Here is a 22,714-nt window from a genome sequence, read left to right on the forward strand (position 1 = left end):
AGATAGTATGTTGAATAAATTTGTTTTGAAAATTTTAGTTAATAAAAAATATTAAGTATTTAGAAGGAAATAACTAATAATTTCCATTAAAAAATGGCTATTTAATTGAATTTTTTGATTGAATGAAAAAAAAATATTTTGTTTTAATGTAATAGGACTTGTAAATTCGATTAACTACAGCTTAGATAAAAATTCCGTACGATCGAGAAATGATATCAACTTTTTAGTATTCCGGCCTCCGCAGGACTATATCAGAACTGGATTTTTACGATGAAATGAAGCGGTGAATGGTGACTTCAATTAATTATCCCTGCAATTATAAAAAAGTATTCTAACTGTATGCGTTGCCATTGACCAATAACGATTCTAGCTACATTTTACGAACAAAAAAAAAAATTAAAAACTCTCTTAATCAGTTTCCAATAAAGATATAATTAAATATATCTGCACGTTTTCCATTTTATTAAATTGCCACTTGTGTTCCAGTAAGTCTTTTTAAGTGTTTAAAAATACAAATTTTCTAAAATGGTTTCTTTAATCAAAACTTAAAATTTTTTAATTATAAAATGTTTTTCTGAATTGTTAATTCATTACTCGTAGATATATGAGTGTGTGGATATAGGTAACAAATTTGAATTTACATAATTCTATTGCATAAGAACCTAGGCTCATATATGAATCATAAAAGTTAGGCTAATATTGTAAAAAACCGGATAGCGAATTGCTATATTCAACACACATTTGAGTTATAAATTAATGAGGTGATATATGAGTTTGTAAATTTTTCGAGGATTAAACTGCATATGTGATTTAAATCCTAAAAATTAAAAGAAAAACAATAAAAAATTTTAGAATTTTATGAAAAAAAACAAGAATCCAAAAATGCACCCCTCAAGGAAAAATTTTTGAAAATAATTTTAAATTTTTTTTTTACATTTTCCTTTTTAGCACTTTTCCAAAAATTTTTTGAAAAAAAGTGCTTATTAGTTTCACTCTGTCCGTCCGTCCGTCCGTCCGTCCGTCCGTCCGTCCGTCCGTCCGTCCGTCCGTCCGTCCGTCCGTGTGTCTGTTTACAAAACTTCTACATTCTTAAAGATAGCAAGCTGAAATTTAATACGTGTATAGATCTTTAATAGAAACTTATTTTCGTAGAACAAAATTTTTACCTATATCCCCCCCTCTAGAAGTTATACCCCCCCAAAGCCACAAAAATGGCCCATTTTAACTATTTGTTGCAATGAAACCATAAGCATTTTTGAAATTTTGCAAACGCAGAAAGGCAGCGACTTGCTTTCCCTACCGCGGTATACTATAGCTAAACTTTAGAAAAACAAAATGGCCGTTCAAATTTACCGTTATCTAAGGTTGTTTTTTTCCACATTTTTGATGTCGTTTTTCTCCTATACCCCAGCCTGCAGAAGCTTGAAATTTTAGGGGCTTTTAGACATTAACAAATAGTTCATTTGGTTAGAAGAAAATTTTTTTCCATCTCCACCCCCTCTCAAGTTATCGCCTCTTGAAATTCGTAAAATTTGAATTTTTGACACCTTATATTTCCGAAACCGCAAGCTTTTTCAAATTTCTATAAACGCAAAAAGCTAACGGTGAATTCCATGACATTAAAAAATATAATTATTTTTCTTAACTCACACAATTAACCCTTAAAATCGACCATTATGTTAACCCCACTTTATATTTATTTTTGCTTTATTTCAAATACAGCATAAGTCATTCATCCTAAATATATGCAATCCTAGAAATAGTTTCGTTTATGAATAAAAATAATTTTAATAATGTGGTGGATATACATAGATTGTTTTTAAAAGCAGTATTTTCACTTGTTGAAGGGAAAAGTGCTACAATACAAACCATTGGTTTGACCCAACTTTATTTAAGTTTCTCTTTTCTTCTTTACGTTTATTGACATTAGAAGTGAATCAATATTATTTGTGATTAATGAATAAATTATGATCGTGTATAATGCCAAGATTAAAATTCCAATGAAAAGATAAATTTGTTTTCTTATGCAAAAAAGGGAATTTTTGCATTATTATTCTGTTTTGCATTCTTATCGAAATCGTTTTTTTTTTTTCTGTTTTTTAATTTTATTGAATTTTAGATGAAATTTTCTTTATAAATTTATTTATTATTTGTGTTTATTCAATAAATAAATGTAAAAAAAAAATCTTTTGATTAAATTTTACACTTGAATAGTTGAATAAGATTTTAAATTAATTTATTTTCTCTCTTTATAAGAATTCTTTAATAAGGAATGCAGAGGTATGCAACTTTAAAAAATATTGAAGTAATTTACAAAAATTTTTTTAATTAAATAAAGTATTTACAGCAAAACAATTTGCATAGATCATTAAAGAGGGCAATTACATATACAGAAATTTGCAAATCAATCAGAGGTAATAGTTCATTTTTACAAATTAACATTCTCATTAAGATATTCAATTCACCTGCTTAAGATCTCCTTTCTATATTCATTAAATAATTAAATAAAAATCTTATTATCTACTAATAAACAAGCACAATTTCATAAAATGTAAGTGATTTTTATAATTGAGTCAAGTATGTAATTCCCACTCTACTTAAACTGTAGTTATATAAATTAAATATGCATAATTCTTAATTCAACTCTAAAAAGAATGTATAAGATTCGAAAATAAAAATATAATATAATAAAGAAATTCAAAAGAGAGATTCCAGGTCAGTTCATTTAAGCTGTTGCATTCTAAAAGCATTATAATTACTTGTATTAAATATATAAAACTAAAGACTAAAGAAATTAGAAATTTTTTCAGTTTTTTTTTTTAATTTAGTTTAATATTTTAATTCTTTACATTAAATTAAATTTATGAAAGAATGTGAATATTTCAAGCAAATCAGGACACAAGGAAATTTATATTATATTATAGCTAGTATGTAAGCGTGGTATAATGAAAGTGAAAATGTAAATACTTTTGAAAATTGTATGTAATTATGTTATTATTACACATACATGCTTTCTACTAAAATATTTTGAGTGTTGGTGGACTACATATTAGTGTATATATACATTATGCATAATTCACATTGAATTTGGGTTTGTTATAGAGAAAGGTGGTGCTTTGCATATACTGGAAGGAATTTATATGCAAAAAATGTATTTTTTTGTTACTTTCTTAATTATATTGTAGATTTTTTAAAAGTTAACATTTTATCAAATTAAATGCTTTCCTTTAACTAGTTTTTTTCCTTATTAATGGTTGAGTCTCTATACAGTTTACATAGAGTATAAATACGATTATATATAGAGCAATTTTTTTCGTAAATTAATTTGGTTTATACTTGAAATTTTTGAATAATTCGCGTATGCATTAAGAAAAAACTTGCAAATTGGGGTTTTGGTTCCATTTTTTTTTTTTTGGCTGTTTATATAATTATAATGTACTCATGTTATTTGCTCTGTGCATTTTGTTTTGTTATACACAATTTATTTGGTATGTAGGCCAGTAGAGAACATGCAGTTGTACACGTGTATGTTTTTGGTAAATAAATGAAATTGTGCTTTGTATTTGTAATATGAGCTCTATAGCATTTATTACATAATTAAGTAAATGCATGAATTAAATAATAGAACAAAAAAAAACTCCATATGCACCCATATTATTTTAATAAAATCAAGTGCAAGGCAGAATGATTAATTCTGAGTTGCAGGTAAGTTAAGAAAATTAAAAGAAAATTGTTAAGATTTATTCATATTTAAAAATGTAAATTCGGTTATTTCTGGATCAAAAATATTAATGTAATTGTTGCTTTCGAAATTTGTTACTTAATTAATCTGTATTAAAAGGGTTTGAATGTACTACTTTGTCTTGCATAATGAAAGCTTATGAGTATACATGTACAAATATTAAGGGTTCTTTGTTTGTACAAACGTGTGTGAGTAAATTGTGGGAATTTGTGGGTAATAATATCAAATTAATTTCCAGTTTTTCAGTTTAATAAGCCACAAAATTAATGAAAGCTATTTCAGTTTCTTGACTTGATTATTGCATTGATTAAATTTAAATTTAAGGATTAAAAATTTACAAATAAATATCAAAAAAATTTATTAGGAATCATGAGTTTTGAATTCGGTTATGTGTGAGTTTTGTGTTCGGTTGGCCTATATATTATTTCAGTGAAAAATCTTACACGCTTTTCCATTGGAAATTTTGGAAAACAAATGTACCTGTTAGTTTAACTCTGGCACTTCATATATCTCTGTCACTTTACAATTATGTGTATTCTCATGTATAAGTGTATCTTATAAAAGGAATGAATGTATATAATCCCCCTAAAACCAAGTTTAAGTTTTCACTTATTTTCTCTTGCTTTGAAGTTATTGCTCTCTACCATAATATCAGAAAAACGTCAATTTAGTTCTTCCATTCTCAAAAACTTCAAATAATGTCAGAATTGTCACAATTTCCTAATTAATAAAAAAATTCATCTTTTAATTGAAAGCTCGTGACAACCCCTAATTTTCGTGAAACTTACTGACAACCTAGAAAATTCAAGTGGAATAAGGTTTTTTAAAGTCTAACACTCAACTAAAAATTAATATGCATAATCTAAAAGATCTTCCAATTTTATATCATCAGTTTTTCGTGCAGTATTATGGCAATATTATGTACTTGTGTTGGCAGTAATTACCCAAATTTTACCATTCCACTCATCCCATATATGTACATAGTATATACATTATAGCAGATTATATCACTAGAAACTAATATGTCAGTATTAAAAACAGATTTATTCTTGCCAAAATAATGTTGTTGCGATCAATGAAGTGCAATCAAATAAAATATGTTATGAATTGTTACCGGTTTTATTTGTATTTGGATTCTTGTGTAGTTTCTTATCGCCAATAGCGCCATCATTAAACCGTAGTAAAATTGTTAAATTGTTGTACAACATTTTAGCAGTGTTAAATCTTTATTTATTTTTTGTTTCCTTCACTTACCTAAAAAATATAAAAAGAAAAATAAAATATTAGTAAAGAAATAATGCATTTGTTCAAATGTATGTAAAACTTAAATGCATGAAAGTAAGTATGTATGTGTGCACAGTTACTCACCGATTATAGCGGAAATATGGAAATTTTTTCAAAAAATTTTCCATTTTTTTTTTCCTTTTTTTATTTTCATAAATAAATTATGGAAAAAAATGAAGTATAATAAAAGTTTTTTCTTAAATTTTTTATTCCGTTATATATTTTATGCACCTGTGTAAGTATAAATTTGTTTGTAGGTGTAATATAAAATGCATTAAAATAGAAAGGAAAAAAAAAGGAACAAAAAATAAGTGAGTTGAAATTTCACTTACAAAATAATAAAAACATTTCGGTATAAGAGAAAGAAACACATTGGAACCGACAAATAAACAAACAAAGAGAAAATATGAAGAAGAACAACATTTGTGTATGTGTGTATGTTTTAATGTTAAAGAAGGATTTTTTTTCTTTTATAAATTATTTGGATTATAAATGGTACCCAGGTTTTTTTTACACCTTAATGGAAAAATAAAAATAATTTTTATATTCTACAAAATAGGTGATAAATTACTAAAAGAAATTTGTCGAGATAAAAGAAAAAATTAAGTTGAACTACCCAACTTGTAGCATTTTTTTAAAAAAATTATAATTTTACAAAAAAATGTATCTGATAACACAAAACTCTATTAATGATGTAGGAGTTTCCTTAAAAAAGAAAAAATATTTCCAAAGTTATTTCAAGTTTTGGAGTTGTTTTATTGTGCGATCTCAATAACGAAAAATAATTCTTATTATCGTCCAATAACTTTTAAAATAGAAATTCGAGAAAAGTGTATATGAAAAATTAGAAAAATTCAAAGAGGCAATGAATGTAGTTTCATGCTAAATCTTTGGCGTAACGCTTATAAGTAAAAAATGAGATTATCTCTTTGACCATCACGTTGATTACAACTGTACCAAACCCGTACCGAATTTGTAGCCAGGAATAAACATTCACGATAGAAATGATTAAAGACCTTAAGGTATTCGTTCGTTTTTTCTAGGCATTTTCAGCAAGTGATGAGTTGTAAGAAATTCCTATTCCATCTGAATTAATTTCCGCCACCTTGCAAGATCAATTGATCTATAACAATCAACATCTCTCCAAGTATTTAAGAGAAAAAACTATAGTAGCTCTGTCGTCATTTTGTATAAGATAAATTTATTTTGAACCGAATTACGATATATAAAAATAATGTTGAAAATCGAAGTTTTCCTTGACATTTTAATGACAAAACAAAAAATTGTAGAAAATCAAACGAAAACAAAAAATAAAACTGGCGTGGGAAAAGAAAATAGTTTTTAAAAAAAAAATGAACACATAAAGTGACAAATGAACAAATAAGTCAAAGGAATTTGGAAAAATTTTAAGAGAATGAACAACAAAAAAAATTTTTTTTTGTTTTCTTGTAAATTTTCTTCTTCTGTGTTATTCGAGGATTTAAGACGAAATTTTTATAATCTTAGAAGTTAGGAAAATTCCGAAAATCATTCACCTAAAAATTTTTTAAATCCAAAAGAATTATACAAATATACTTTTACAAATGTAAGTTAATGTCGCTTTGATTAATATTTGAAATAAATTGCTAAGTGTAAATAAGGATGCATGTATATTGAAAGTTTTCGATAGTAAAATACAATTTGAACAACTATTGAAGCGATAATTTTTTATCTTACTCAATTTATATTGAAATTTTTGAATGATTTGTTTGAATTTAAAATGCAATTTGCACCTGTAAATAATTCAAAAATTTAGAAAAATTAATCGGTATAGTATCGAGATTTAATGAGATGGAAGCACAACATTCTTAAAATCAACATAATTCCAAGAATTGGCGGTGTTTTAATTGGAGTTGAAGCTTTAATTTTCGTTCAATAAAATTTTTATTGTCTCAAGGGTTAGTTCACTTCTTTTAATGTATCATTAATTCAAATAACCGGTCAAATTTTCGAAATAAAATTCTTACACTGTCAAAAAAATAAACATTTGAAATAAATTAAGTTTCTGACATCAGAAGTTACAAAAGAAGCAAATTTATGTTAAATATTAAAAATACAGCGCATATATTTCGCCTTAATGTATGCAATTTTTTTTTAATTTCAATAAATTTTGGAAAAAATATTTCGAATTTCTCCCAAAATATTAAATTAAACATTATTATGACTTTAATGTATGGGAAGGAAAAATTAACTTGATTTTATTACTTGATTGTATTGCCTCCCATTACGATATTTTCCGTACATTAAAACAAATAAAAGATGTTAAAAAATTTTTTTATAATATTATACAAGTTTGGTAGTCTGGAATTTAGCCAGTTGCATATTTTGCCAAAAAAATAACAATAAGAAATTGTTTTTAAATTGTTTACTCTTTAAGTTATGCAGAAAAGAGAAAAATTATTTTTATTCACAAATTCTCTTAAAACTGGATCATTTCCAATGTAATAACAAAGGAATAAAGAATAATATTTAACTTGCAAATTGTTTTATTATTACTTTTATTTTGTATAGAATAATAAATAAATAAATAAATAATTATATTGTGCACATTTTGAATGCATTAAGTAAAATATCCTTTGATCATTAAAATTTAAAATTACATCAGTGATATTGTGTTAAAATAATTATATAATGTATAGTTTGTTTTAATTTTTGATTTATGAACTTCAAATCATGTTATAAATAATTTCAGTGTCTATATGGATATAGAGCATAAACAAATTGGGATTAAATAATTTAAATTTCCTTATATATGCTTTCTATAGTAGTTTACACTTGAATTGGAACAGTTGCAAATTAAACCAAAATACGTGCTTTCTAATCTTTAAAATCGTAACGTAAGGAACATCTTAAAATTACAATACAAGTAACAATATGAAATTTTCTCATAGTAATTATATGAGCTCAATTTTTGTAAACTGTGCAGAGAAATTATTTTGAAGGAAATTTTCTCAAATTTTTGAAAAAAGTGAAAAATCTTGTCAAATTTTTCTCCGTGTAATTTATTGTTAATAATTTTTGCAATACTTTAATTGATAATAGTTTAATAATAATCCACCACTATTAAATTGATACGACTATTAAGTATTTTAAAAAATACTGTAAAATTTTTTAAATTCAAAATAATCCAATTTTAAAATTTTACTTGTTATACTTATAACAATGTTACTTAACAACTGTATACCCTATACACCAATTCTAGTTAAGTATAGGTGTAATCAATTAATATGACATGAGCTATTCTACATTTATAAAAAATGCAAAATAAAAAATAAATAAATAAAATATTTTAAAAAAAAAAAAACCTTGTAGAAATTCAAATGACAAAATATTCAAAATCGAAATCAATTTTTTACAAACAAAAAACACAGAGAAAAAATTCATAGAGAAAAACCGGAATTGCAACAATTTTTCTTACAACATTTTTCTTGTATGAGGTTTTTTTTTCTTAATCTTGCTGTTGTTGTCTCTTTTTGTGTGTTTTTCTAAAAAAAATGCCTTGATAAAATAATGTATGACTTGCTATTTCATTTTAATGCCATAATTTTAATGGAATTATGCAAATTAATTTTTTTTTATCAAACTACATTATGCTTTTAATATATGTATAGGAACATAATTTGTGGGATGTTATGAATTTGCCAATTGAGCTGTAATGGTATATAAAGTGTTGAAGGGTTGGTGGATTTCTGCATAGTACAGCTATTTTCGAGACCTACAGATTTCACTAATTAATTTTGACATAATTCATTTCTGATTCAAATTACTTAAAGGCTTTGTTTTTCACGTCAAATTTGTTTTAGCGTAACAAACATATACAGTCGAGCAAATGTGGTATTTTAAGTTACTCAAAAGTGAGATTAGAGACTATATTCTTATTTGTATAAAAAAACCGGATTAACAAGACTGTGACAGGATTAAAGAAAATTTGAAAAGGCTACCTGTCAAGCCTGCTCTTTCACTAAGTTTTGTTTTTTTTGAGAGTCACAATGATTATACAGTTGCTAAATGTCATGAATGATCTCACTTTTGAAAAACACTATCAAAGTTTCTAAAATTACTTTTGCCGTACATTAAAGGGATCATTTAACTATAACGCAGGTCATCAATGATCGCGAAATTGGAATGACCAACTTGTATAGAAAAAATTAACAAATGAAACTTACAATATATTTAATTTACTGACTCGGCTGTACTTCACCAAATTAATGACTCTTAAATTTTGTATTTAACAAAAACTTTAAATTTTATTTCAAAAATTATAACTTTCCGCATAAAAGGCTCATTATAACCTATAATTACCTGGAATTAAAATTTTCGATTCAATAATAATAATTTTTAATTTTCCGATTTGATAAATTAAATCATTTATCTTTGTTTGCGTTTTTAGTTTTCTACAAAACTTTGTTGACTGGTTATTTTTAATATTTGTAAAGTAGAAGTAGGTTGCTATAAATTTTATTATTAATTTAAAATAAAAAATAAAACAAAAATAAAAAAAATAAATAAATAAGAAATCCAAGTCTATTGTCTTGTCCATTAGAATTCCAACTTACAAAAACAACACATTTTTGTTGACCTCTTTGTATAAAAAATGACACAACACTAGAGTCAAAAAAATTTTTTTTAATTTTTAAAATATGATTGCATTTTGTAACAGTAGTGGCACAGTTATTGGAAATTACATTAACATAATCTATTTTAATGAGTTGCTTGTCTTTGATTTTGGTTGCTAGATTGCGAATAGTAGCACATAAATCCCATAATATAGTTTTATGTACTCATTATATGTTTGGGAAACTTGAAAGATAAGTTTGTGAACAAAAAAAAAAATTTTATGATTTTTTAAGCATTAAGATAGTAGATATTTTTTTTTTATTGAATATTTTTAAATATTTCGTGGTAAATTAAAATGAATCGTGATTTTTAATGAATTTATGTTTCTTTTTTTTTATTGTTATTTTGTATAGGAAATTGACTAAAGGGCTTAAGGAAATTAATTATGAGTTCCGTTCGATTTATATTTTTGTATTTTTTTAATTATTAAATAAGATTAGAAGAAATAATTTTGAATATATTCAAAATAAATAATAAAAAAATAGTTAATTTTAATGGTTTAATGATTCTGATATAAAATTTTCATGCTAATTCATAGAATGAAATCCAGTTGTATATTGATGTATTCAATGTGATAGTGGTATTCATTACAGAAACTATAAAAGTCATCGATTTTTTATGGATTACAGAAAATTTCACTTCAAAATTAAAGGTAATTTTTAAATATTTTCGATTCAAATTAAAAAAAAAATTTAAGCAACTTACATGTTTAAGTCCAAAATTTTATAAGATGGTCTATATTTCTTGAAATTTGGAGTCCCAATGTGATAAAAATTTTATTATTTTAAGCAAAAGACTTTGCCAAATAATGTTTTCTCGATTTAATATATAGCTTCTGAAAAAACGAAGTGATTTCTCGAACTGTTAAAGTCTTTTAAATAAAAAAAATCCGCACTATGACACGAATGCGTTTCTATATTTACAAATGGGTTTTCTGGTTAAACTAGACAACTTTGAGATTTTCTACACAAATTTTTGTTAATTTGACTCTAATAATGATAGTATACCTAACGTGACATTGTGACAAACACTATTATATTAATTAAATTAACAAAATTTTAATTAAATAAAATTTTAAATTAAAAATACTGTAAAAACTGTGAAAATTGCTACTAAAATTATTCAATTTTCAAGAATCTTTTTGTTTTCGAATGTGAAGCAGAAAAGATCATGTATAAGACAAGATACGAGTTATAGACAAGGCACTTCTTCAGAGCTAAATTAATGACTGCATTCAGCATACTTAAACGACTTAATGTATACAGTGTACAGCATATTTGCATTACTTAATGGTGGTTATTTTGGTATTTTAATGAAATTCTTAGAGACAAGTTATTAGAAACTTTATTGTTTATTGCTAAAGCAATGTCATTTATTTCAAGACATCAAAAATAATTTTTATATTAATATTTTTTTTTGTTTCTCTCACATAGAAGATCAAAATACATTTTATTTAATTTTATCACAATTAAATGCCTACATCATTCATTTGTCGTCATTTTTATCTTGATTTTATTATAAATTTTATTTGAAAAAAAAAAAAAATTTTGTTTATAAAAAAATTCCTTTAATAAAAAATATTTTAAAAAAGAAACAAAAATTTCATATGGATGAAATATCAAAGATTAGAATTTTTCAATTTCAATTCTTTTTTAAAATCAAAGAAGAAAAAGGATTTTTTCTTTGATTTCTTCAAAAGTTCATAAGTAAAACGAAAATTTTTTTCTTTATTCGCTCATTGAGAATTTTAAAGAAAAGAAATTTGAAAATTCAAAAATATTTTTTATGATGAATTGTTATTCATACAGCATTTTTTAATGACAAAAAATATGAAAAATAATCGAGGTTATAAGGTTTTTTTTTTTGATTTTTTGAAATTTTATTAAAATTCTTAACCCCTTTTTTTGAAATATTCTTAGAGTTATCTACTAGGTACATAAAATTTCCAGAATTTAAACTTAATAATTCATTTTAAATGTCTTTTCTTTAGATTTTTTACAGCCTTTCTTTCTTGGAAAATCAACACCGCCAATTCAAATCCTTATTTTGTGTTATATAGAAAATTTAAGCGAAAAGTGTATTTATAATTTCTGTATAACAAAAAACGAGTCCTTTTCAACTTTATGTTCACATTTCTTTTGGATATTTTCTTTAAATTTTTAAAATTTATCTTTAGAAATTTATTATTTACTCCTTTTCTTGTACATTTGTTTACATTTAGTGTGTATGTGTATACATACACGTGTATATATAAATAGTACTTGTATTTGTATATACCTACTTTAATAATAATTTCTTTTGCAAAATAATTCAACTGTGAAAATATTTCATTTTAAGGTGAAACAAAAAACACAAACACAAAATCAAAACAAAGAAAATCAACGCGGAGTAAAAAGTGTATGCTCTCTCTCTCTCATTTAACATAAAAATAATGTTGAAAATCATAAAATCAGAAACACAAAAAACGAAGAAAATACAAAATTTTTTAATCAAAGTCAAAAAATAATCTGGAACCAGCATGAATATTAATTAAAACAAGTCCTTAAAATTAATTTCCTCCATTGCAAACAACAAAAAAACAAAACACAATACAATTGAAGAGCCGGGAGATGGAATAGAGAGTAAAAGAAAGAGAGTGAGTGCAAAAAATGTGAGAAAAATATTTATTATTAAAAATATTACTCTTATATTATAATTTATAAAGAGAGAATATTACAAATGGAATAAAGGATGTTGTAGTGGCAAGTCGCAACTCTAAACAGCACAAACATTTTGTGTTTTTTTCTTATTTTCATAATATTTTTTGATATAAAAAATATCAAGGATATAAATTAAATTTTTGTTACTTTGACTGTTTTGGCTTTTAACAATATATTGTTAAAATTTCTTTATAATTTAGTGAGTGTTAGAAGGTAAACACGACTTATTTTCTCTAAAATAAATTTTCAAGTATTTTTTATATGAAAACATTTTCCTTTTTTCGCTGTTTTGTTTTTGGAAAGAGGGAGACATAATTTAGCTTTTAATTGAACATAGATTTTCCAAAAAAAAAAAGGAAAAGAGATGGCAAATGGGCTGTTGGTTGGTATGGCATAGATATATAAGTGAACGAGATGAATAAGGTATATATTTGAGTTTTCTGTTTCTTTTTTTTGTTATTCTAAAATAAATTTACTTGAATAATACAATTTTTTTGCTTCTGAAAGCTTTGTTTATTGTCTTGAGAAAATTATTTAGATTTTTTGTTTTTTTCTTGTTTCTGTCTTGTTTTTTATTTTTTTTTTTGAAGAAGTCACAAGATGTGTTCTCTAATAATTTTATTTTTCCTATTTTTTTTATCAAATGAATTTCAAAGCATATGGTAGTGGATAATGAGTATTGTAGGTATACCAGAAAAGAGTATAGTAATTTGAATATGACATGAAGTTCTTCTTAAGTGAGAATTTCGTTTAGAATAACGGTGGTGGTAGTTGTGAATGTGAACAGCTACAATTGTAATTCGAAATTCGCGGTATCATATTGCGTTTATACGAGTAAATTTTATCATGATTTTAAGTATTCCCATATTTATATTTTATTTAATTATTTACAAATTGAGTACTTATACCAATATGAATAGTCCCGAGCTTTTTTTCGTATGAAATTGTTAAGAAATGTCACAAAAAATTCAAAATTATTAAAAGTTTTAGGCTACAAACATAACTGTTATATCTTAATTTAAGTCTTCATTAGTATACGATTTACGAATTTAAAGAAATTATGACTTAAATTCAAGAATCAGTGGTTCGAATTTCAAATTCAAAATTGTTTATGTGCAACAAGCATTTGTTATAATGGCACGATTTTTGTCTTGAGAAAATTATTTTACTAGCACTGATACACTCGTGTCATGGGCCCATCTGATTCGTTGAATTTTTTTATTCATAAAATTATTCAGAAAGTACCCGAAAATTATTCAAGACAAGTATTGTTCTCTATTTGACAATTTTTAAATGTGTCACAATTTTTTACTTTTTCCTTTTTTTTGGAGATATTATTAATTTTGTCTACCATTATAATGAATTTTTTTTTCTGTTTTTGAGAAAAATTTTTCCATATTTTTCTTTTTTTTTCGGGCATTAAATGGAGCATCACTGTCTGTTGTGCGTATATATGTATTGTGTACTGACGTGCAAGTGAATGTAATAAAAGTAACCTGGTTACAAAGAGTAAATAATATCATTTTAAGTCAATTAATTAAGTGTTCTACATTCTTATATATATATGTATGTTATGTAAGTTGTGTATACAATGTATAAGTGTATACACATAAGGTGAAAAAATTCGTGAAAACTGAAAAATAACGTGAAATTTTTTGTTTTATTATGCTTTTTTTTTCACTTTAAAAATATTGCAGGAAACCAAAATATTTTCTCAATAAGAAATTTCTCTAAATCCTTTGATGATTTATATATACACAAAAGTTTTCAGTTTCTTTGATGATTTTTGAGAAATCTTCATGGATTGGGGTTTAACTTTGTTTTACTAACAATAATAAAGAAAATTTTTTTTTTTAAATTTTTTATAAAACTTTAATTGGCTCTTTTTTTTTGATTAATTGCAAAAAGTGGTGGTTATAAAATAAATAACGGTAAATTATGATATTATTTTTTGATAAGTTTCCTTTGAACTTAGTCTTCGTTTTTTAAAATGACTAAAGTTATAAAATGGCGAAAATTTAACAATTTTGGATTACTTATTGAACGAAGTGGAGGAATGGGAAGCGTACATACTTAAAAATAATTTGTTAAGAGAAAAGTTGCAGTTTTTGTATAGAAATTTTGGGACAGGGTTTTATAACCAAACACAATTTATCGTATAAGTAGTTTATGTTTAAAATTTCACATTTTTCTTTGGAAACTTTCAAAAAATTATTAGAAGCAATGGATTTGATTAGTATTCTAAAATAGAATGTAAGAATGACATACTTCTAGAAATTCATTTTACAACTTCAACTGCAAAAAAGCTTTGGCCTATAACCCGATAAATTGGACTGTTCAAATAACAATTAAAACTAATGACTACAAAAACTAAAATTACATGTGTATGCAGTGATAATTCACAATATGCAGTCATAAATCATTTTAAAACTTTTACAAAACTCCCGATATAGTTTCTAAAATTTATTTTCTAAATTTTCGGTTCATACGTAAGATTTTATGCATAAATTTTATTAAACCCAGTTTTAATTTCTCCATCTTTCAACATGTAATAAACTTGTAACAATACTTCCTTAAAATAAGGTCGCCATAAATTTTATTGCTATCTCATTATCGAAAAATGTTTTAAGTTTTTTGGAAAACCTTTCTTTTATTGCATATCTTAATCAAAATTCAAACTATATTATAATTAATTTTATTAAAATTTTTTTTGTTAACATTTTTTTAATATATCAAAAAATGACATTAAACAAGAATTTATTACAGTGATTGTCAACTATTAAAATATGCTCTGTATACCTGCTCCAATGTTGAAATATATACAAACAAACTTACCTAGAACATAAAAATATTGTTCGGGTTCACCATAGGTACCCTAAGCTTTTTATAAACTAAGTTTTTTATAAAGAGTATGCATGCATAAAATTTAAGAATAAATTTTATATCAAATGTCATTTATAATATTAGTCATAACATAAAAATGCCTTTAACTAAATATGTACAATGAAATCAATGAGTAAACCGTCCATATGCCAACAAAGACTGGAGCAAAATTAGTTTTATGTTATTCAAAAATAAGAAGAAAAAAAAACAGAGACCAGTCATTATCATGACTCAACCTAAAGCATAAGAACATTATGAGGCAAAAAAAAAATGGTTAAATCTTAAATTTTTTTTCTGTGTATTTTAGGGATTTTCTAACACACACCATTTACTGTACAATAAAGCTGGTACATTAAATGATAAAAAAAAGTTTAACCTTCAACGTTTAAAATGAATGTTTTTTTTTGGATTCTTCTCTTCTCCAGTTTCTGAGAATGATGGTATGGAAAACCAGTTTCTCTTTACATCCACGGTTACGTGTTATCTTTTATTATTAACTCACTAGGTAATAAAATTCAACGAGAATTTTGTAAAAAAAAAAAATAAAAACTATAAAAGTCATTTTTAATACTAAAATCACATACATATTTCGGATGAGAAAGCAATACTATGGCATTGCGAGAAAAAAATTCTGCCTTTTTTTTTTTTTCCTCAAAATTTTTTAATTTTTATGTCACAGTCGTTATAAAATTTCCCTAATGAAAGTTTTTACTGTGTCACATATACAGTTATAATAATAATGTTATGGAAGGAAAGCGTATTGTTTCGGTATTAAATAAAAAAAAATTTAGTTTTAGTTTTTAAAATATTTAAAATATTGAATTTTTTAAAATGTGATGACCTTGTCTTCAAAAGTATTATAAAAAAATTTGTTAGATATATGTCCTTAATCACATCAATAGTTGAGCAAGAATGAAAACGATGGATCGATCGGCTGTGTTCGATTCATTAGGATCTGATTAACAGTTTGATTGTATGGTGGTTGAATATTCTGTTGCGAGAAGAGACACATGTCAACTCGCTCAATATTGTGGGAAAACTGTCATAAGAAAAACGAAATTCTGGGAACGGAGTTATTTCTGAAATCCTCAATTTTAAGTTGACAAGAAAAATTAGCATCAAGTAGAAGGTTTGTAAAGGATTCTATTGTTCTAAAGCGGAATACTAGAAACATCCCTAAGGGTTTCGATGTACTATTACCTTGTTATCTGTAATGCACAATACATTTAAAAATTTTGTCATTATTTGCAATATTATGTGCTCCTGAACTTTTTTATTTAATCATTTAAATTTTCAATTTAAAATAATCTTTAACTTAACAACGGTAACACTTTCTTATTTTATTATTTTCTCTTTTTTTAAACCATTTTTCTTCTCCGTTTTCTTCTTTCTCAATAAAAAAGAATACCAGAAGTTTAAAAACATTATTAATAAAATATTGCACCCAAAAACATGACCGTAATCATCAGCTTAACGAAAAACCAAAAAAAATAAAAACGGTAATAAAATAAAAGTAAAAAAAATAAGTAAAAAGAACAAAAGTGAAAGAGAAAAAAAATATTTAAAATGGAGTTTAAATTAATTAGTCAACTCTTAAGAAAATCTCTTATCTCTGATCAAAGATTAGAAATTATAGAGAGAAGAAAAGAGTAAAAGAAAATAAAAGGGTTTTTATTTTTATTGTCTCGTAATTGGATTTTTTATTTCATTTTCTGGGACATTTTAGTGGAGAACAAGTAAAACAGAAGATATTCGAAAAAATAAAAATGCAAGAAAAAAAAATAAACAGAAGGAAGAAGGAAAGAAGACTTATGCCTCATCAGCAGAAAAATTATACAAAAAAAATTTATGTAGGTCATCTTTATAAAATTGATGAGCTACTGCTTATATTCAAAGGCTTCTCTTTCAAGAAATTAAAGATGATGAAAAATATTATGAAGCATATAAGAAAACAAAAATTTTTTGGAGAGGGATTCCAAGAGAAAACACAAATTAAAGAAACCCAGAATAACCAATTTAAAAAAAACATAAAAAAAAAAAACAATATTTTAAATTTTGAGATCAATGTCAGGTATGAGTTAAAGTGATGGCTCTTATTGAAGTTGACTGATTTTCTCAAAAATTCTTCTTATTTCGTTCTTCTTTTAATGATAAATTACTTTAAATGGTTCATTGTCTTGTTGGATTTCTGCGTTTTTTTTTTCAAAAATATTAAAAAAAAAATGTTCAAGTTTCATTTTTTTTTTCCTTTTTCCATTTTGAATTTTGTGTGCTCAGTAATATTTTATGAACCTAACGAACTACAAAAACGTACTTTACAAAAAATAATAAAAATAAGAAAAACAGAAAGAAAAAAAAAGGGTTAAATAATCTTAAAAGAATCTTAAAAAATTTTTCAAAGGGTCAAATTTTGTTTTCCGCTTTTTACTTTGGAAATTTTTTTTTTTTTGAAATTTTTCTTTTATTACTTTTTAAGGTTATAAATGAAGGGTCTAGTTAAAAGGTCATTTTTAACTTGATAAATCATTGGAAATCTAATTGACAATATAAAATCTGTCATTTTTTGGAGAAAATGAAAATAAAAAGGAAAAAACACATTGGATTTCTTTTATTTTCATTCTCTACATAAATTTTATTAATCAACAGGTGAAAATTATTTTTGTATTTTTTCTTAAAATTTTTATTACAATGAGAACTTTTCTCAAAAGAACAATTACAATTTTTTTTGAATGGAATCATAAAAATACCAAAAATTATTCCATAGAATTTTTTTATTAAAGAAAAACTAAAAATTAAAATTAAAGATTCTGATGAATTTTTTTTTTAAGAAATATTTAAAGGCAAAAGCAAGTTTATATTACAACATTTTAACTGAACTCCTCATTATTAAGAAAAGATGTATTTGATAAATAGTAAATTGTTGCTTGTATACGGGGTAACTCAAGCCATGTATGTATAGTGCATCTTATATCAGTTCATTATGACCAATAAAAAGACACAAATTTGCAACTATTTAGATACTATACCTCAATTGGCGAGGAGGGGAGCTAACACACCTGCCCTAGGGCCGAATCACTTCTGTTGAATCGGACCACATACTATTCATTGGGAATTAAGAAAGGAATCAGGGAGTCGGAGCGTTGGAGAAGTCTTCCGGGGCTCATGCAGACTAAAGAGCTTCCAGGAGATTATAACCAGAAGCGTTTTAAGAAATTTATAGGAATGGGCAAAAATACTGAGGTGAATCTTTTCGGCTGGGCCTGGAAAAACTGGACACTTGCAGTTCCTGTAAGGAAGATAGGGAAATTTCAGTACAAATTTTTGGAAACGTGTGTTGCTATCATTTGCAAGAGAAAGAAAATACTGGGAGACTTCAGTCTAACAACGACGCAGTTGCGGTCCTTCTCGCCTGACAAATTGTTCGAGTGCACGCACTCTGGGAGTGGGCAGACAAAATACAGACCGGTTTTACAAATCTACAATCTAAAATCTCACTAAATATTACGTTAATCGAATCATTAACTCAGTAAATATCACGTTAATGAATTTTATTGCAAAACGGGAACCAATATTAATTGAACACTTATAGTAAAATTTTCAATATGACAATTCCTGAGCAATGGGTATCTTAACATACTAAAGAAATCTTCAAATTATCTTTAACAGTCTATTGTATAAAGAAATTATTTACTAATCACTTCAAAATCCTTCCACTTTCAAGTTTTCTAAATAATTATTATTTAGCTTGAATCTCATATAGAAATGAAAATTTAATTTAAATACTCTCCCCCTATACCACCTAACTAATTTAAATTTCTTTTAAATAATAATTACAAATACCATACATGAATTCATAATTAATTAAGTATATATGTGTATGTATGTGTAAATAATGAGTAATGAATTGTATTTAAAATATAATATGAGAATACCATCAATTAATATAAAGGATTTGAAACAAATGTTATTTATTATACAACTGTTTCATAAATTATTTATTTTTTGATTTTGTGTTTTTATTTTTTTCTTTATTATGATTTTGATTTATTATAATTAATTTTAATATTTATAATAAATTTAATTAAAAATCTTATATAGTTAAAGAGCCCCTTCTCTTAATCCTTTTTAATATACTAAACTCTTTTTTTTTTTTTAATTGTTATTATTATCCTTTCTTCTTCCTTGAATATTTATGAAGTTTTACTTATACGAGTTATTATTCTAGTATGAGTCTTTGTGGTATACATACATACATATTTCATTTTATTTTTAAATAATTTATTAATCAATTATTTTAGAAAATTATGTCATAAAATATCAAATTAAATTATTTTTCATGTACTTCATGTTACAAAATTAAAATTGACAGGTAACAAGTTAAAATATTAAATATGTTAATAAAAGTATGTATGTACGTATATGGATGTGAAATAATTAACATTATATCCTTATGATTATTTGATTGTATGAGTAGATTTCTGTATTTGCTTAAATGGAAATCAAATTATGTATGTGCATATATAAGTACACAAAATATTTTTAATTTGATTTTGGTATTTCAATAATTAACACAATAATTAATCATAAAAATAAAACATGAAAAAATTTTTATTTATTTAAATGTAGAAGCACAATTAATTTGTTTATGCATTATGTACGGACATATGTATATATATACATATATGAAAATAATTAATTAGAATTCGAATAAGTTGTGTATTAAAATTTATATGCATGCATGCTATTTACTGTCCAGCTGTACATACAGGGAAGTATGTACATTTACCTATTTGAATATCAATAATCAAACTTTAAATAATTGTGACAGAAACCGAATTGTCTAATTAAATTTCTATGAAACGGTAAAAAGGGGGTGGGGCGGGGGGGCGAATAATAAGCTTAAGAAATGAAAACTTAAATCAAACTAACAATAATAATTACATGTGCGTGTATGTATATTAAGTATGTATATCAAATAATGATGAGTATCAATCTATTATATAAATATTATATTATGTTTTAGGTGTATTTAATAATTCAATATGACAATAATAAATTGATTTCTCCTTCTATTTCTTTTTTTTTTTGTTTTTCCATTTTTTATATTTTCCTGACACGCAAATTGAAATTCAACAATATTATAAGTAGAGAATATAAACAGTATATTTTACACAATATTATATGGTATAGATGAATATGTTTATACATATATAGAATATACACACACATATACGCAATTATAATAAATATTATTATCAAAATTAATATACCAAAAATATCTAAATACTATTAAAACGCCAACCCAAACATTATTATTATAATAAAGTAAAAAAAATTAATTTAATTTTCAGCATATTATTTTTGAGTTGAGAAAAAAAGAACAATGAGTTAAGTAAAGTACGTATACTTAGAATGCTTATTATTTACATTTAAGCACTTATCACACATTAGACGCATCGCAATACTTAAATTTTGTTTTCATAAAAGAAGAGAATCATTGTTTTTGAAAAATTTTGAATTGAGAACTGACAAACTCTCATTAAAGGTTCTTTATATTTATAGTTGTAATTTTTTCTTATTTTTCTCTTCAAGCCATTTAAATTATTGTTGACATATATATTTGGACTCGTAACAAAATTGGCAATAAATACACAAATTCGATGTTCATTTATGTAAAATTCTGAAGATTAATTGCTTGAATTAGCATTAAGATATTGCAAAAAATTCGAAATCAAATTTAATTAAAAAACAAAAATTCACTTCCAATGATAAATGTGAGCAGTTTTAAATAATTGATATTATAATAAGTTCTTTACTTACTCACTATAATTCTGTATAACTCAAGGAAACATGTGTTATATCTATAATTTAAATGTATATAATATGTATATAAGAGCTACAAAGATAATATAAATGACGTAATTTCAATTACCATCATATAGAAACGTGAGATACTAATTTTTTTTAAAGTAATAAGAATGAAGAAGTTTTGCTCATGGCGATACAAATTTTTACGATACGACCAAACAAAATTTGGCTCATTGTTTTTTTTACACAAACACCTCTGAATTATTTCCGAATTGACAACAAAATAATTCGTTGAATAAATGTAAAATTTTATTGATTACATAAGCAGTTTTGGTGATGTAGTTTTGATATTTCGGAAAAAAAAAACTGAATGAATTTTTCTCTTTGGCCTTGAACACAAAACAATGACTTGCTCATATCTAACCAATGAAATATTAGAAAAAAAAACGTGACTTTTATTGAATTTTGTTTTGTATTAAAAATTTACGAGGTTTTAACTGGGCTTTTTAATTTAAATTCCTACATACGAGAAATTATTCTTTTATTGCCTTTTAGACTTGATGAAGTCGGTATAACCAATCGGCATGAGCAACATTCATCATTAATATCCAGTCGGCATAACTACTTGCATTATAAAACTGATATGAGCAACCGGCATGACCAATATCCTGTATAAACAGAGGGCTACAACAGTCTTATGGACATGTAAATGCATCATTAGCATGAATTTAGCATCAATCTTAAGATATAACTGCGGTTATACACCCATTGTATAACCCACGTATTACAACCATCCATCCATTAAAATATAACCATCGTATTCGTGTCAGTATAGTGTCGTAAGGTTCCAGAAACAAGTGTGCAAGCCAAACTGTATTAAATTCAATGGTAGATGTGGCTTGGAGTAGCCCGAATAATGCAAATAATTTCTAGCTGGTGCGCTGTGTGGTGATAGTCGTTTTACCTCAAATACACGATGCAACTCTACATAGTAAAAAAAAGCTTGGCCAACGATTTATTGGCTTATCTCCGATCCATTCCGGGAGAAAACTTGTCATATACAACGCTACAGCTTCGTCCTTTTGTGAAACATTGGTTTGATCACGCCCTATACTCGAGAGTTTTTTCCTTTTTTAATAAACTGTTCCCTAATTATATTTCTTTTTCTTTTTAAATACTATGCCTTATTGGATTATTTTGTTTTCATTTAATATCAAACTTATCTTTTTTCTAAGATATAATTATCCTTTCCAAGACTACCCTTAAGTAACAATAAAAATGTTAGTAACACAAATTTTATATTAGAGAACCTTTTTTCTTTTCAATTCTTCAAATTCTCATAATTTATGGTTATTAATTTACTATTCGTATATAATTAGAAATATAAAAGTATATAAGGAATAGTGAAAGTTTTCCTTTTATTTTCTTTTAAGAGAAAAATACTAATCCTTCATTTAGAGTTTTTTTATTTTACATTGTCTTGGCCATTTCTAAAGGATATCATCAATTTTTCGTTCTATAAGTTGGTTATAAAAAGGAAAAGTATAATAGAGTGGAAAAGTTTTCTTTTACTTTTTCTTATTAACTTGAAATTTTAGCCTTGACACAAAAAAATTTCTTGCCTTTATTTTAATAAAGTGTG

This window comes from Condylostylus longicornis, unplaced genomic scaffold, assembly GCF_029603195.1.
Source record: "Condylostylus longicornis isolate FDR11 unplaced genomic scaffold, ASM2960319v2 ptg000013l, whole genome shotgun sequence".
Classification (NCBI taxonomy): domain Eukaryota; kingdom Metazoa; phylum Arthropoda; class Insecta; order Diptera; family Dolichopodidae; genus Condylostylus; species Condylostylus longicornis.